The sequence below is a fragment of the Pogona vitticeps genome, chromosome 3, assembly GCF_051106095.1.
Source record: "Pogona vitticeps strain Pit_001003342236 chromosome 3, PviZW2.1, whole genome shotgun sequence".
NCBI classification, from domain to species: domain Eukaryota; kingdom Metazoa; phylum Chordata; class Lepidosauria; order Squamata; family Agamidae; genus Pogona; species Pogona vitticeps.
Genome location: NC_135785.1, coordinates 195932579 through 195949272, shown reverse-complemented (window position 1 = coordinate 195949272; position 16694 = coordinate 195932579). Strand labels below are relative to the sequence as shown.

Genomic DNA, 16694 nt, shown 5'->3' with positions numbered 1-16694 from the left:
TCAAAGCAATGCCATGGCTGTATAAGGGGGAAAGGGATCAAAACTATCATGGAGTCGCAGTCACTGCAGGGATAAAAGCAATCCTGCAGTGCTTTAATCCCTTTTCCCCTACACTTGCTAAGCCCCACTTAGATTTCTTAATTTTGGTTTAGAAAAGTGGAGGGCGTCTCATACACAGAAAAATGTGGTACTTCTAAAAATAGGTGTTTATAGTATTTATATTTTATTTTTCTGTAAGTACATATTCACTGTCTTAAGTATTCTGTTCGCCCAATTACAAGCTGTTCCTTTACGTCTTCAATATAAAAATGATATTTTAATGGCAGGAAACTTTACTAATAATTGGTAAAACTATATTTGAATTAATAATTTTATTTCAGGAGCACAAGACCTTCACTTTTCAGCAAATAATTTAACCATGTTACAGTTATTAACCAAAAACACTTCTGTTTATCTGATACCAGTTACACAGCTATCCCATAAGAAAGTGCCATAATCAAAAATTTATCTTAAATTAAGAGTCACTATGCTGGACAATAAAGCAAAACTGAAAATCACTCCATGTAACAGCATGGAGGTTCATAAAGTTGTCCATAACACTCTCACTTCTCATGTGCCAATCCAATTTTTCACTTCTTGCTTTTCTCTAACCATAACTTACAATGACATTAGAAATCAGGAAACCTCTATTATTGCTAACCATGATTATCTCCAACTATGGTTTGAAATGGGTTTGCCTGCTTTGAATGTTGTACTAAGCCATAAATAGATGTAACAAGGAAGCCCACCCAGACCTGCCTGATCGTCAAAAACCATCACTCTGAGAGACGGAAGCATGATGTCATCTGAACCTGGCCATAAATGGAGCAACATGTCATTCAAACACAAATATTCTTGTCATTCATAATCAAGACTGACATTGTACACAGCAAAAATCAGAATGGCCAATGTCAAAACTCCACTCAATTATTGTTTAATTTACTAAATGTATCCTCCCATCTTTCTGCCAACAAACAACACTAAAAACAAATACTAGTAAAATCAAATTTACAATAAATTGAAAACATGTCAATCAAAGAAAAAAAACAAGGGCCAACCAATCAAAACCAGTTTCTGAAATAACTCAATGTTGATTCCAAAAGCCTCTTAGCAAGAATGTCTTTGTCTGCTAACAGAAAACTAAGAGGGTGAAAACTAGCCTAACCTCCCATAACATGGCGCTCCAGAGCCTGGCAGCAGCCACAGAAAAACTAACCCTTCAAGATCTTGATACTTGGACAAATATACATATAATACTGTATTTCCTTTTATGCATCCAAAATTAAACCAGCAGCCAGAAAAGTTATCTTAACAAGAAATAGGTTCCCTGCAACTGTCCCTGGTCAATATAATGGCTACACTATTCTGGATCAACTACAATGTTTCCCCGAAAATAAGACAGGGTCTTATATTAATTTTTGCTCCAAAAAACACATTAGGACTTATTTTCAGGGGATGTTTTATTTTTTTTAAATGTACAACAATCTACATTTATTCAAATACAGTCATGTCATCTTCTCGTTGCTGCACAATGGTGGAGGGTGGGGTTTCACTTAACTGGGGCTTATTTTGGGGGTAGGGCTTACATTACAAGCATCCTGAAAAATCATACTAGGGCTTATTTTCAGGTTAGGTCTTATTTTTGGGAAAACAGGGTACAGTGGGGGCTTGACTTGAGAACTTAATCCGTATTGGAAGGCGGTTCTCAAGTCAAAAAGTTCTCAGGTCAAATCTGCATTTCCCATAGGAATGCATTGAAAACCATTTGATCCGTATCTGCTCTTTTCCGTCCATAGAAACTAATGGGAAGCTGATATTCTGCCTTCGACCACTAGAGGGGGATATTTTGTTTCTTTTTTTTCTTAGGTCAAGAAAGGTTCAGGGAAGGCAGGGAAAATACAGTCCAGGCAGTACAGTACCAGGCAGTCCGAAGACTGTCTCCCAATCCACTCTCTAAACACTGGGAGGAGTGAGGAAGCAGACAGGCACCCTTTTCACTGGCCAACAGTTAACTGAAAGTTCAAATTTTGCACTTTCCCTGCCTACCACGTGGTTTTTTTTCAGTTCTTAACTCAAATCTAAGTATGTAAGTCAAGTCAATATTTTCCTATGAGAGTGGTTCTTAAGTCAAAATGTTCTTAACTCAAGCCGTTCTTAAGTCAAGACCCCACTGTAGTTTCTCAACAGTGTTCATAGGCAGCCCTATATAGAGGAAGGATGTAACAATATTTGTTTCAATTTTGTTTCATTTTTCAGAATCCCAACAGCATTCTTGTTCATTCCACTTTCATACTGTACTAGCTTGCAAGTCTTTTTTAATTCCCAGAAAAAATCATGTGTACCTGCACTTCCTTTTACAAAATTTACATATTTTCCACTGTTTGTTTAGAGTTGATAAGTACATATGGTAGGTTTGTAGCCACTTACAAGCTTGAGATAAACTTGATGCTGTTTCTACCTGGTGACAGAAAACTGAAAGATACACCTGTTCCTTCATTAGTAATTTCACATACCACAAACTATATTAATCTGGAAAAGTTTTTTTATTATAATTATTTTAAATCAGGAGAGCACATTAAACCCATGTGAATGAGATGTAATCATGATCATGTGTCATCATGGCCAGAGCAGATGCCTCTACAAATGGGCCTAACGCTTGAGCCTTATCATGAAGATTCACACAAGAAACTAGGAGCACACCCAAACACAAATCTGTCTTTAAGAAGAACATGACCCCGCCCATAATAGGGCAGTGGACAAAACAGAAATCTGAGGGGCAAGACAGAGCAAACAGTCATGCCATCACCTTCTGAGCTTATACATCCAGAAAGGTCTGGAGCCAAGTGCATTCAAGTCCAATGCCAGAAATAAACCTCAGAATGAGACCATGAACAGTGCTATCAAAAGCCCTAGAGAGATCCAGCACAACTCAGATACACTCCTCTTATCCACTTCCCAGTGCAGATTGTTCACTAATGTGACCAAAGCCATTCCTCTCGCATTTGAAAAAGTATACTTTTTCAAGTATACTGGTAAAAATTCTGTTGTTTAGTACAGTAAACTCCACTAGAACAAGCTCAATGCATTAATAGGGATCTGATGAGTGCACTCCTCTGTAGGTTCCACTAATTCAAATGAGTCTACTCTAACTGTGGCTTACTTTACTAAAACACAGTGGGAATAGGGCCATCGGAATCAACTGAACTTACGGAGTTGACTTAGTAAATCCCCACTGCTTCAAAAGTGTAAAGCGAATAATAATTTAGTGTCATTTACTATGCTACGCAACAAGATTTTGACCACTGTCTGATCAGCCAGAGATATTTGCAATACTGAACCCTACAACTCTAAAACGACAGGCATGGTACTTCTGCACAATGATTCCAGGGAAATAAGTTTTACAAAGGCTTCATGCCAATCATCAACTAAGACCCAGAATCTGTACCACAACCTGTTAAAATCCACAGCATACTATTTATCTTTTAAAAGACATAAAGAATTCACAGGCTATTGTCCAGCAACAATAAATGACAGGACACCATAGGAACATACTCAACAAACGTAAACAATGATACTTAAAACCAAGGAAATCAGCAACTACGTTGCTCTGATTAATAATGCAAAATCAGACATTTTAAACTAAAATGGCTAAAGCAAAGTCCCACAAATGTCACTGGTCTCCCAAATGTCAAGACCTATTGCCAACATAGCCAACTGTGAGAAATACAGTGGTGCCTCGCTTAGCGATCACTCAGTTGAACGATGAAATCGCTTAGCGATGGGGTTTTGGCCAGCGCCAGAGCGATCGCTTAGCAATGGCCCCTATGGGGGGAAATCGCTTTGCGATGATCACGGGGAAGCGATCGTGGCAAAGCAACCCTTTTTGCACAGCTGATCGGCAGTTCCAAAATGGTCACCAGCTGTTTTGTCTCGCTTTAGAGGCACCGAAAATGGCCGCCCCTATGGAGGATCTTCGCATAAGGTCAGTTTTTAAGCCCATAGGAACGCATTAAACACGTTTTAATGTGTTTCTATGGGCTTTTTAAAATCGCTTAGTGATTAAATCACTTAGCAACGTTTTTCCTGGAACGGATTAATGTCGCTAAGCGAGGCACCACTGTACTGGGAACGGCAGCCCAATAACATTCAGAGGTCCACACTTTCCACATCATTCTTTATACCTAGAAGAACAATGCAAGCTTAACAGTCATATATTATTACTCCAAGAGCCTCTCATTTCATTTAGACCTATTTTAATTTTGCTTTGAGGAGATGAAACAAAAAGTGTAAAGCAAATAATATCCAGAAAAAAACTCTTTCTTCTAAACCATAGCTTGGGAATCATGTACACTGATCAAGGCCTTTAACTGATTCTACTGCTCTTCCGTCCATCCAAACACCTTACTCACTCACTTAATAAGGAAGGCTGTGCTACAGTTTTAGCTAGAAGAATTGTACTAGCTACAGTTAGTGGGATACATAGTGCATCCAACATCTAGAAAACTACTGTATATTTTGTCCAGCACAACCTTAATGCTATATTGACTGAAATCCTGTTGCTTAGCAATGGTAAATTGCATTAGAATGGGCCCACTGAATCAATAGGGATATAGTAAATTAAATTCTCCACAAGTTTAATTGGTTCAAATGGCACTAAATTTAATTCCGGTTGAATTTAAAATGCTACTGAAATTCAGCAGTGCAATTTGCCACCACATTCAGTCACAAACCACCAGCAGTCCTGTGGTCTCCTCTTTGAAAGGAAGATTTCAAAGGCTACATTAACAGAAGTGTAGTTTCCAAATCTCATGAGGTGCTAATTCCTCTTCATTCAGCACAGTTTAGGCTTCATCTTGGGTAGTGTCCTGTTCTGGACACCACGCTTCAAGAAGGATGCCGACAAATTGGAACAAGTTCAGAGGGTAACAAGGATGATCAGGGGGCTGGAAAACAAGCCTTATGAGGAAAGACTGAAAGAACTGGGCATGTTTAGCCTTGAGGAAAGAAGACTGAGGGGAGATATGATAGCACTTTTCAAACACATGAAAGGTTGTCATACATAGGACATACATACATGTCATACATGTCATACATGTCCCTTCTAAATTATTCCAGAGTGCAGGACACGGGAAAATGGGCTCAAGTTACAGGAAGCCAGATTTCAATTGATTATCAGGAAAAACTTCCTAACTGTTAGAGCAGTGAGACAATGGAACCAATTACCACAAGAGGTGATGAGTGCTCCAATACTGGACACATTCAAAAGAAACTTAAGACAACCACCTGACAGATATCCTTTGATTTTTATTCCTGCACTGAGCAGGGGGTTGGACTTAATGGCCTTAGAAGCCCCTTCGAATTTCACTATTCTATGATTCTTATAATTAATTGCTTTCTGGTAATGAAATGAAATGGATTGTTTAATCAAATGTAGGATCTTGATTGTTTATGTTCCATTTGTTTTCCCTTCACATCATTACACTTTCTTCTATAATCCTTCTGTATGTTCTGCTCTTGCCTCTCTTGAATCCCCAATCATGTTGGGGATTGCCAATCTTTCCGCAGCATTGTGTCTAGTAGCCTACTGAAGCTTACTGGAATCACTGTCACTTCTGCTATTCCTGCTACTAAAGACTAGGATACAGTAGTCCCCGCATAGCAAGGTTAATCGGTTCCGGATTAACCTTCGCTATGCGAAAACATCGCTGTACGGGGCAGGAAAAGCCTATTGGAACGCATTAAACTTAGTTTAATGCATTCCAATAGGCGCCAAAACTTACCCCTCCAGCGATGTTTTCGCGGTCCGGCGGCCATTTTGGAGCCGCCGATCAGCTGATCGGCGGCTCCAAAATGGCCGCCGGATGACCAGAAATGGCCCCCTATCAGTGTTTTCGCGCCCTCCCCTTGCTTACCGAGGTCGCGAAAACGCTGCGGGGGGGCATTTCGGGTCATCCGCGGCCATTAAAATGGCTGGGGACGACCCAAAATGCCCCCCCGCAGCGTTTTCGCGACCTCGGTAAGCAAGGGGAGGGTGCGAAAACACTGATAGGGGGCCATTTCGGGTCATCCGGCGGCCATTTTGGAGCCGCCAATCAGCTGTTCGGCGGTTCCAAAATGGCCGCCGGACGCCCCAATCGTCGCAAAGTGAGTGCGGTGATTGGGGCAGCTCCGTATAGCGATCCCCAAAAAGGGATCGCTATACGGATTCTTCGTTATACAGTGCGCTCGCTAAGCGAGGCACCACTGTACTCAGTTGTCCTAGCAACTTATCAAATTTGTGATACCATATTTTCTGCGTATAAGACACTCCATGTATAACACACCCACCCTAATTTTGATCCTTTTGAGTCCGAGTGCCTAAATCAGTGGGCACCCTCCGGGTTGGTGCGTCATCTGGAGGGCAGCCAGGGGACACCTTTTCCCCCCTCCTCAACTACAGGCAGGGTCTTTGCCCGTGCTTCCTGTGCTGCACTGCACCCCGCTCACTTGCTCTCCTACGGTGCCAGTCACAGTCAATGCACAGTAGTGATTTTGCGCTGAGGGGCAGCCGGGCACAGTTCCTCCTTTGCACTTCCTGCTGTTGCTGTCGCCACCTGATCACCGCCTCTAGTGCCACTCGCAGGCTTCCTTCAGGCAAGGGATAAGGTGACAGTGTGAGCTCAAGCTGAGTCCTGGCAGCGAGCAGTGCTGCGCCCTGCACTGGGCTAGCATGGGCAGCAGTATCGGCTTGGCTCACATGCCCACAGAGAGGGCTCTGCGTGCCAGCTGTGGCATGCATACCATAGGTTCAGCTTATTTCAGTGTATAAGATTACCCTCATTTTTGTCTATTTTAGGAAAAAGTAGCATTTTATACACAGAAAAATACAGTACATATTATTTCACTGTAATAATTTTTTAAAATATGTTTAAAATGGATTTAAAGATTTCCTCTTAATTTAGTTTAATCACTGCATCAGGTAGAGTGGTTAAACTGCAGCACTGCAACCAAGACTCTGCTTACAAACCAAGTTCAATTTCTATCTATCTACCTATCTATCTATCTATCTATCTATCTATCTATCTATCTATCTATCTATCTATCTATCTATCTATCTATCTATCTATCTAGCTATCTAGCTAGCTAGCTAGCTAGCTAGCTAGCTAGCTAGCTAGCTAGCTAGCTATCATATTTTGTCCTGCTTTTTCCCCTAAAAGGACCCAAGGCAGACTACTTCATTAAAAAGGCAATATTTAAAAGCAAAACACAATAAGTATATGAATATTACAAGAGAGAATTAAACAAATATTACATTTAAAATGACAAATAAAATCAATACTAAAAACACATTTAAAAGCAACAGAGCAGAACAATCCATTTAAAAAAAAACTGCTCTCAGACTGCCAGTCACTAAGAGAAAGCCTGTTTGAAGTGAAAGGTCTTTGCCTACCTACGAAAATACTGTACAGCAAAGATGAGGCCAGTCTGGCTTCTTGTGGGATAGGATTCCAGAGTCTGGAAGCAGCAACAGAGAAGGCCTTCTGTCAATGCTCCCTCTAAGCTGCAACCAGTGTTGTTACCCGTTTGGTTCTATTTGCAGCCAGAACCCTACAAATTTGGGCTGGGCTCATTGCCCAGCACTGGCAGAAAATGAAAGGGAACATTACTCTCTCCCTATGGGGGTGGTGGGACCAAGAGAAAGGCCTCTCCTGAGATTTTAACAGCCAGGCAGGTTCATAAAGGGAGACAGCGTTTTTGAGATATTTACAGTGGGGTCTTGACTTGAGAACTTAATCCGTATTGGAAGGCGGTTCTCAAGTCAAAAAGTCTGTAGGTCAAGTCTCCATTGACCTACAGTGCATTGAAAACCGATTAATCCCGTAACAGGCCGTTTTTGTTCCCTTTTGGTTTTTTTCTGGTCTGTAAGTCAATTTTCAGGCTGCAAGTCAAACCTAAATTTTGCGGCTAGAGAAGTCTGTAACTCAAAAAGTCTGTAAGTCAAGCCGTCTGTAAGTCAAGGGTCCACTGTATTTTATTTATTTATTTATTTATTTTATATCCCACCTATCTGGTCGGATCAGGACCACTCTAGGCGGCTATATTTCAGGGTTTACAGGTTAAAACCAGCACTTTGAATTGTGCCTGGAAACGGACTGGCAGCAAGTGAAACTGCTGTAACCAGCCCCAGTTAGCAATCTGACTGTGGTATTCGGGTTCAAGTAGACGGCTCTAAGTTGACTCAGCCTTCCATTCTTCTGAGGACAGTAAACTAAGTACAGTACCCAGCTCACTGGGGAGGCGGGGGGGGGATGAGTAGTCTGAACAATTATATTGTAAACCACCCAGAGTGTGCTTTAAGCACTATGGGATGGGATGTAAGCAGCACGCTTTGCTTTAAAATAGATTTGACAGATATTAGATAAATTACATCATTACAACAGTGACTCTTTCACTGTTTCATGTTCACCTTCACTCTGGCCAAACCCTTTCAAGAGTAAGGTCCTCAAGCATACAGCCAAGCTGCAAAATGGAATCATATCCTACAGAAGCTGAGCACTTCTGACCCAATGCTCTAATTCATTTGGGTTATACAAACTGAAGTATGGAATTCATCTGAAATATATCTGCTTCTTGGTCATCACTGGCTTATGCCAGTGAATTCTGTTGGCAAGTGTCAACTGAAATATCTTAATATTACATCTTAAGTTGTATACTTTTAAGAGACTTCTACATCAACCTTAGCAAATGAATAACAAATCGAAAGTAAGTGCGTTATGCAAACCTTTTAAATACACAAAATTTTCATATACAGATTGTGAAGGTAATTACTTCTCTGCTACAAACAGAGCAAATTATTCTTGGAAGTACTATATGGGTCATTTCAAAATATACATTAACAAGCCAATCCAGTGGCTATAGTACAGTACTCTTGTGGGATTCCTGCTGTCAACGTGGAAGGAGATGAGCTGCACAGTCTGCTTTTGCCCGATCTACCTTGCCTCTCAACACACAAACAAGAAAAAGAAAAAAGATACTTGACAAGATCCTACATTTCCCCCAGTATTGAGTGCATGGAAGTGTCTTGGATTTGGCACATCCAGAGCCTCCCTCCATGCCCCCACTTCCACAACACAGAGAAGTGCAAAAGAAAAGTCTACAATGACATGGCAATGGATCCAAGAGTCAAAGTTGTTTCTCACATTCAAAGGGGATTTTCATTTCTACTTATGGCTCACAGACAAGGTCTCAGGACCACACCAAAGAGAGCTGCATTATTTTAGTAGCCAAAATCTTAGTCCACACCCTCTAACTAGACTCTGTAAATCATCATAAAATTGTGCAATTCTAAATGTTACACACCCATTCTGTAACTGTTGTGTGCAAATTAACCATAATTACCACAGATATACTACCTGTCCTTCAAAACATTAAAGCTATTTTAAAAACCTGTTCACATATTGGACACATTTTGGACCTCTAAACTGCTTAAATGAAATATGGGAAAGACAATATTCAAGATTAGTTAATGTATTTTATGTTGCAAAGACATGTACTGTTTCATATAGAGAAAAATGTACAGTACTTATTTCTTAACCAGCTGATACTTCAGAACTTCAGGCACTGCCGCCAAGATTATTTTATTCATTTCTAGGAAACTATATTCTAGGAAATTCATCCAGAGGTTGCATGATTAATTTCAATATTAACATTAGGACAGAGATGTTTTCAAATTGGCATCTCTAATATTCCCCAATGCACTGATAAACTAATCTATATTCTGAGGAAAATGTTAAAAAATTATTTGCAAGGATGAAAATACAGTATATGACTCCTCTGGGTATTTTCACAACAAAACTTAGGCAAGACATACTACATACTTCTTCATTTCTTTGTTGTTGTTCCTTTGCAGTTTGTTTTTGGCAACTGTTTCTTTCTAATTAGAAAGTAAACCTTTAGAGTTGAGGAAACACCTAGCTTGTTCTCTCTAGTGGCAATCCTTGATAAAGTGAAGCTAATCCAAATGTTACACCGCTGATAAAGTGGGCTGAATTTCTATTAGATGTGTATTATAAAATACGCCTATGCAAAAAATAACTGTTTTCCTTCATTTTCTCTTGTAGTCCTTCACGTTTTTCTTTGGTGTCTCTCAAGACAGCACATGCAAACATACAGAAAGATGCATTATATCTCATCAAGCATTAGTCTATCTAGTGTATCTGCCTGTCTGTATTTTTTTTACAGCCTGGATTTGAGTAAGGTGCTCCGAAGATCATTTAACTGAAAGGTAGGATCCAAATCTTCCAAACAGAATATACTGAACACTCCCATACACTCTCCTCTAATCACCAAAAGCAATTCAACCAGAGGCTCTAACCAATCAACTGTTACCTTGGGTCATTTTTAAGGGGAAAGGCAGGCTACAAATTTTTAAAATAAATAAAATATCTGGTTCTTTTAGCTATAGATTCCAGGGAAGTTGCTCCCAAACTCACTAGATGTTGATAGACCAAACCTTCAATGGTCAGAGTATGGAATATGAAACCTAACAATAATCTAATTTAAATTGGTTTTTATTTGTTGCTTAAATTGAATTGTATATTTATTGTTTTTTTAGTATTACAAACTGCCCAGAGTGCCCATCGGTCAGACAGGCAGTTTAGAAATTCAAATTCAAATAAATAAATTAAACTAAATGAATAAATAAATAAATTAGGAGTCAAAGTTTATGAAACTGAACTGGGGACATTCTGTACATACACCACATGCCCTACCAATGAACGATGTATTAATGATACAACTACTCAATAGTTTAAATATATGAATCCTCAAGGAAGACATTAGCTGTAAAACCTCTATCCATTTAAGCAAAACAACAGTTTGTAAAGAATCTATAAAGAGATGTTTCTGAAAAAATAACAATCTGCAACCGTGTATGTATGTGCCAAATAGACACATCTTTTACTGTATATGCCTTCACTGAAAGCAGGAAATCCTATACAGTGGTGCCTCGCTTAACGATGTTAATTCATTCCAGCAAAATCGCTGTAGAGCGAAAACATCGTAAAGCGAAATTAAAAAATCCATTGAAATGCATTGAAAACCTTTCAATGTGTTCCAATGGGTTAAAAACTCACTGTCCAGCGAAGATTCTCCATATGGCGGCCATTTTCGCTGCCTGTATAGCGAGAAATCCGTTCCTAGAAAACAGCGGGGGGGCATTTTGAAAGCTGGCGGCCATTTTGAAGCAGCCAATCAGCTGTTCAAAAAACATCATTTTGCGAAGAATCGGTTCCCAAAACAGGGACCCGATCTTCGCAAAGCTAAAAACCCCTATTTAAAACATCAATTGCAATCGCAAAAAACTTTATTGTGAAGCGGATTTATCGTAATGCGGGGTAATCATTAAGCGGGGCACAACTGTATCAGTGACAGTAAGTAAACCTTTCTGGGCCTGAGTGCCCAAACTGGGAAAACAAAAAACAAAACCAGCGGGCGGCGGATCACAGCAGCAGAGGAACCGGAAGTGATGTGGCGGAACCAGAAGTTGTGGCGGGAGGGGGAATCCCGGGCACGGAGGTGCCTCAAGATCCCACTCCAGATCCTGGCCGACTGCCTGTTGAAGCACCAGCACCACAGCTGCAGCCACCTCTGCAGGTTTGGCAGTGGGAGAGGAGTAGCGATCCAGCGACTTATGGCTTACCCTCAGAAAGGGCTCTGTGTGCAAGCTGTGGCATGCGTGCCATAGGTTCGCCATCGCTGTCCTATATAATATCAAAGTAAATTAAGAGAATAAGATACTTATGTGGAAAACTTTGTGTGTGTGTTTAAAATATATATACATCACAATGAAAGTCTTTTCTAAAACTGGATAAATATTTTCATTGCATGAATATATTTGTTAAAGATAGCTCAAAGCAAGAACAGAGATAAATATGACACAATGGCTGAAATCCTGCTGTGCAGTTACGAAAACAGCGTTCACTTTACACATGAATTTGTTACATGTTAAGAAATTTCTTTAGACTTTACCTGTTTGCATACTGAGTCATATTAATTGACATGCAACAGATAACACTTGTAAAATTTGCCTCTAAATGTTGCAGTTTACATAATTGCACAATAGGATTTCACCCAATGTTATTATCGATAAAATAGATCTCTCTAAACGAACAGCCAAAATAGTATTTAAGCATTTCTCATAAGCCTTCTGCTATCTTAAAAGTCCTAGAAAATAAAAAAATGATAATAGTACAGATGCAGGACTCCTAAAAAAATCTTCATATTATTTAGATCCCAGTAGCAACCTCATCTCATAATCACTCCATAACTCAAAAAGTAGTAGTTTATATTTTTCTTTTGCCTCATAACTTATCTTATCCTCTTTCTACTTGCCTTCTTTATCATCCTAGTTGCCTTTTTAAAAAAGAGTTTAATTAGTTGTTTCACACCCTTCTCTCCTCCCCTAGCTGTAATGGTAATTTTTTGCTCGTTGGTTTACGGCCTCTTCTGCTTGGATGAAATTGTGCACACTATATTATCAATGACTAGAACTTCTTCATATGATTTGGTGATACTGTATGCCCCTATCATCACTTGATAGTTGGCTCTGCTCATGTGAGAAGATGAAAAATAATACATTTTTTCTGCCCCAAATTTCTAATTTTCTGCCTTCTTTACTTACTGGTGTTGTTGGATTTTTATTTTTCACTTGTGACATTTCTACAATACTTGAATTGGGCATTGGGTACTTAAACTGGAAATCCACTCTTTCCTATTGAAGATTTTTTTTTCCAGGACTAAGCAATGTTTCAAGCACTGCAATTTTGAGTGGTCCATTTGACTTCTTTTGTAACCTTGCAATTTTTTTGCAGAGTGTAGGCTTTGAAATCATAGAGATTTAGCCATTCTTTCAATTAAATTATTATAGAATTAAAGATCATTATATGGAGAGAGAGGTTCACTATCCTGGCAAGGAGACTAATGGTGCTTCACAATTGTTTTCTCGTTCTTCATCAGAGCCAGATGAATCATGGTCCATTTCTCTGTTTTATACAGATGGATTTGGGGTTAGAAGATCTTTGGACACAGAAGCAGAACTGGATTTTGGCCTTATAGCGTAGCATTGTGAAAGGATGGGTATGAACATGGATTTTGGCTCTGGAGGAGGTAAGATAACCACATCCATTAAGAAATGTTGAGCTATTGAGTTTGATATCATGGTAGAATGTTTTTCTGTGTGCTTATGAGGAATTCTCAAAATTGAGGGAGATACTGAACTGGAAAGTGGTAAAGAGTACACCGATAGTGACATTAATTTGTACTTAGTACACCTTCGATTATAAGGGGAGTGGTCTCTATTTTGACAGTGAGTGTCTCCTTGAATGGTGTTCTTTACATGAAAGACTACTCGTATATCAAGGGGAATATGGCATTGCAGTGGAATGGATTATTATTATTATAAAGATACAGAAGCAGGCAGAGAAAAGGGATCAGTGCAGTATCTTAGGTCGACAGAGGGTGAGTGAGACTGAGTACAATCTCTATACCATGACGACCTCTGATTTGAATCTACTGCCTTTAAAGACTTCTCCCACAAATGGGATCTCATTCAAGATTGAGGGTTTTTGAGAATGAGCTTAGTGAAACCTCTACAAATGTTACAAGACTTCACTACATGAGATTATCCTAAACAAAACAAGCACTGCTTGTGTTCATCTGCTTCTGGGATTTTGGATCCACATCCGGTACAAAATTTCACCAAATCCACCAAAAAGAAAAGCAACTGTTACGCCTGTGGGAGAGGAGGAGAGTACAAAACAACAATCTAAACTTTTTTTAAAGGGAACTATGAAAATAATAAAGGTAAATAGAAAGTGGATAAAGTAAGTTATAAGGCAAAAGAAAAGTATAAATCATTTTTTGAGCTCAGTAGCAATCATGAGATGTTGTTGCTGTGGTGGACACAAAGGGGACTGAGGAGAGTGGGCAGAGCATGCACCACAAAACCAAAGAAGAAAATGGAGTGAGGCAAAGCGCTTGAAGATTCTGTGGTGCTGTCTGCACAGCCACAGAACCCAGCTGTGTGAATCATAGAGGCCATGAAGAAGAAACAAAATTTATCTGATATTTAGCAGTTGAAAATGAAGACCATCCAGCCCTTTACCTCTCTGCAGTCTCCTACCCTCTGTTAAAAAGCCTCTCTTATTGAAAAAAGCAAATGAACACTGACCCAATGTTTCCTTTCAAGGCATTTCTTACATGTCCCCATACGCCCAGAAAATGCTTTAAAACCAATTCTGGGGTTAGTGGTACTTTACAAAGCAGAATTTGTTGTAACATAACATGCACTCTTTAAAAGAGTGCATGTTATGTTACAACAAATTCTGCTTTGTAAAGTACCACTAACACCAGAATTGTTTCTATTAAGCATGATACCCGATAACATAGATAGGTCAAAGGAACATATAGTTATATATATTATTACAGCAGCCAAAGTTATGTATGCTAGAAATTGGAAAAGTATGGCGGTGCCGGAACAAGAAGATCTGATGGAAAAGATACGGGAAATAGCCGAAATGGACATCTTATCGGAAGTTATGAAGGACCAATCCTTCCAAAGGGCAACAGAAAGATGGGACTTATTTTATAAATGGACTGAATTAACAGGTACTAGCTGAATATATATAGTGAAATGTGAACCTTATACATAAGGCAGAAAAGAGTAAATAGAATGATTTTGGATTTGATATGGCAATAGGTATAGATTGGATATTAGTATGCTATGATTTCCCCTCTCCCTCACAAATCCCCTTCCCTCACAAACCCTAACCCCCATGTTCCTATGTCACCCTTTATGTAAAAAATAAAATAAAATTATTTTAAAAAAAGAAAATGCTTTAAAAGGTTAAAAGGGATGAAAAAGACCTGCCTGAAGGTGGGTCTCTCCATGCTCCATTATACTTTACTGTTTGACAAATACTTACCAGATGGATTTTAGAATTGTACTCTGTACATATAGGCTATTTAACCAATACATAAACATAAATATATGCTGTTTTATAAAAAAAATTCAAATATTCTTGAATGAGTGTCCTTTCAAGACACTAATTTCTTCAAAAATATGTACCTTCAATGTGAATGATATGTCTCAGTTATCAGAAGAAGCACACATATAATTTCTGGAGGTATTAGTGTAGAAATTATACGCTGTCTAAAACATACATAGTTGTAGTAGACATAAGACATAAATGCCAACAACAACTGAATAGGTTCACATGGCAAGTCTCCTAATTAAAGATACAATGCCACTCTTTTGCATATTGAACATTGTTCAAGAAAAGTTCACTCCTGTCTGGCTATTTTGTTTCTTTTTCTTTTTTTATTAAACAAACATCCAACCTAAACAACATAAACCTAACACCACAATAAAATACAATTACATAATACACCAGTGCCACCTTCGCCCTCAGGCGAAGTATAATAGTATTTTTAAAATTCATTCAATCCATTCTCTCTCCAAAATTTGTTTCTTCCCTCAGCGTATATAGCCCTTCCCTCTCCGAAATACATATTCCAAGAATACACTCCATATTTGCTTAAAATCATTGTTTTTTGATAGGGCTCTCTTATTTTCATATCACATGTCAATTTATCATTAATTGCCATATCCCATAATTCTCTATACCATTCCTCTGAACGGAGTTGGTTATCATTTTTCCAGTTTCTTGCAAAAATTAAACTTGGTGCCGTAACATTATTACAATTGAATCCTTATTTTCTTTCAATAATTGATCTTTCTTAAACCATGTTTAAGGGACATGGTGGCGCAGAAGCCTGTACTGCATCGTCAGAAGACCAGCAGTTGTAAGATCGAATCCACATGACGTAGTGAACTCCCGTCGCTTTATCCCAGCTCCTCGCCAACCTAGCAGTTCGAAAGCATGCAAATGCGAGTAGATAAATAAGTACCATCTCGGTGGGAAGGTAAAACGGCATTCCCTAGTCACGTTGGCCACGTGGGAAAGTAATGGTGTTCCATGTCTAGTTGCGCTTGCCACGTGACCACGGAAACTGTCTACGGACAAACGCTGGCTCTATGGCTTGGAAATGGGGATGAGCATCGCGCCCTAGAGTCGGACATGACTGGACTAAAAATGTCAAGGGGAACCTTTACCTTTACCTAAATCATGTTCAATAATGCCATTTGATGGGGACATTTTAATATTTAAACCAGTTAATTCCCTTTTCTTTAAAAATTTGCTTCCATTCTTGCTTTCTTACTTCACATAAACACCACATTATGTAAATACGTCCTTTCTTTCTTTCTTTCTTTCTTTCTTTCTTTCTTTCTTTCTTTCTTTCTTTCTTTCTTTCTTTCTTTCTTTCTTTCTTTCTTTACTTGATTTATACCCCGCCCATCTGGTCTAAAAGACCACTCTAGGCGGCTTCCAATATAGTAAAAACAGTGAAATAATACAAAAAACACAAACAATTACATAAATCATATTGTAATAAACAGAATACAACAATAGAATAAAAAATACATAAGGAGAGAATAAACAGAAAAGTCAGATACTGTATTAACTGGAGGGAAGGCCTGAATGTATAGCCATGTTTTAATTGACTTTTAAAAGTGTCCAAAGTGGGGGCCGCGCGGATCTCAGGAGGGAGATTGT

At 39.0% G+C, this 16694-nt stretch overlaps 1 protein-coding gene across 1 annotated transcript in view; it reads right to left on the bottom strand.

Moving 5' to 3' along the window:
- Positions 1-16694, bottom strand: part of USP9X (ubiquitin specific peptidase 9 X-linked) — a 131824-nt gene that overhangs the window by 101422 nt on the left and 13708 nt on the right. The window lies entirely within an intron of this gene.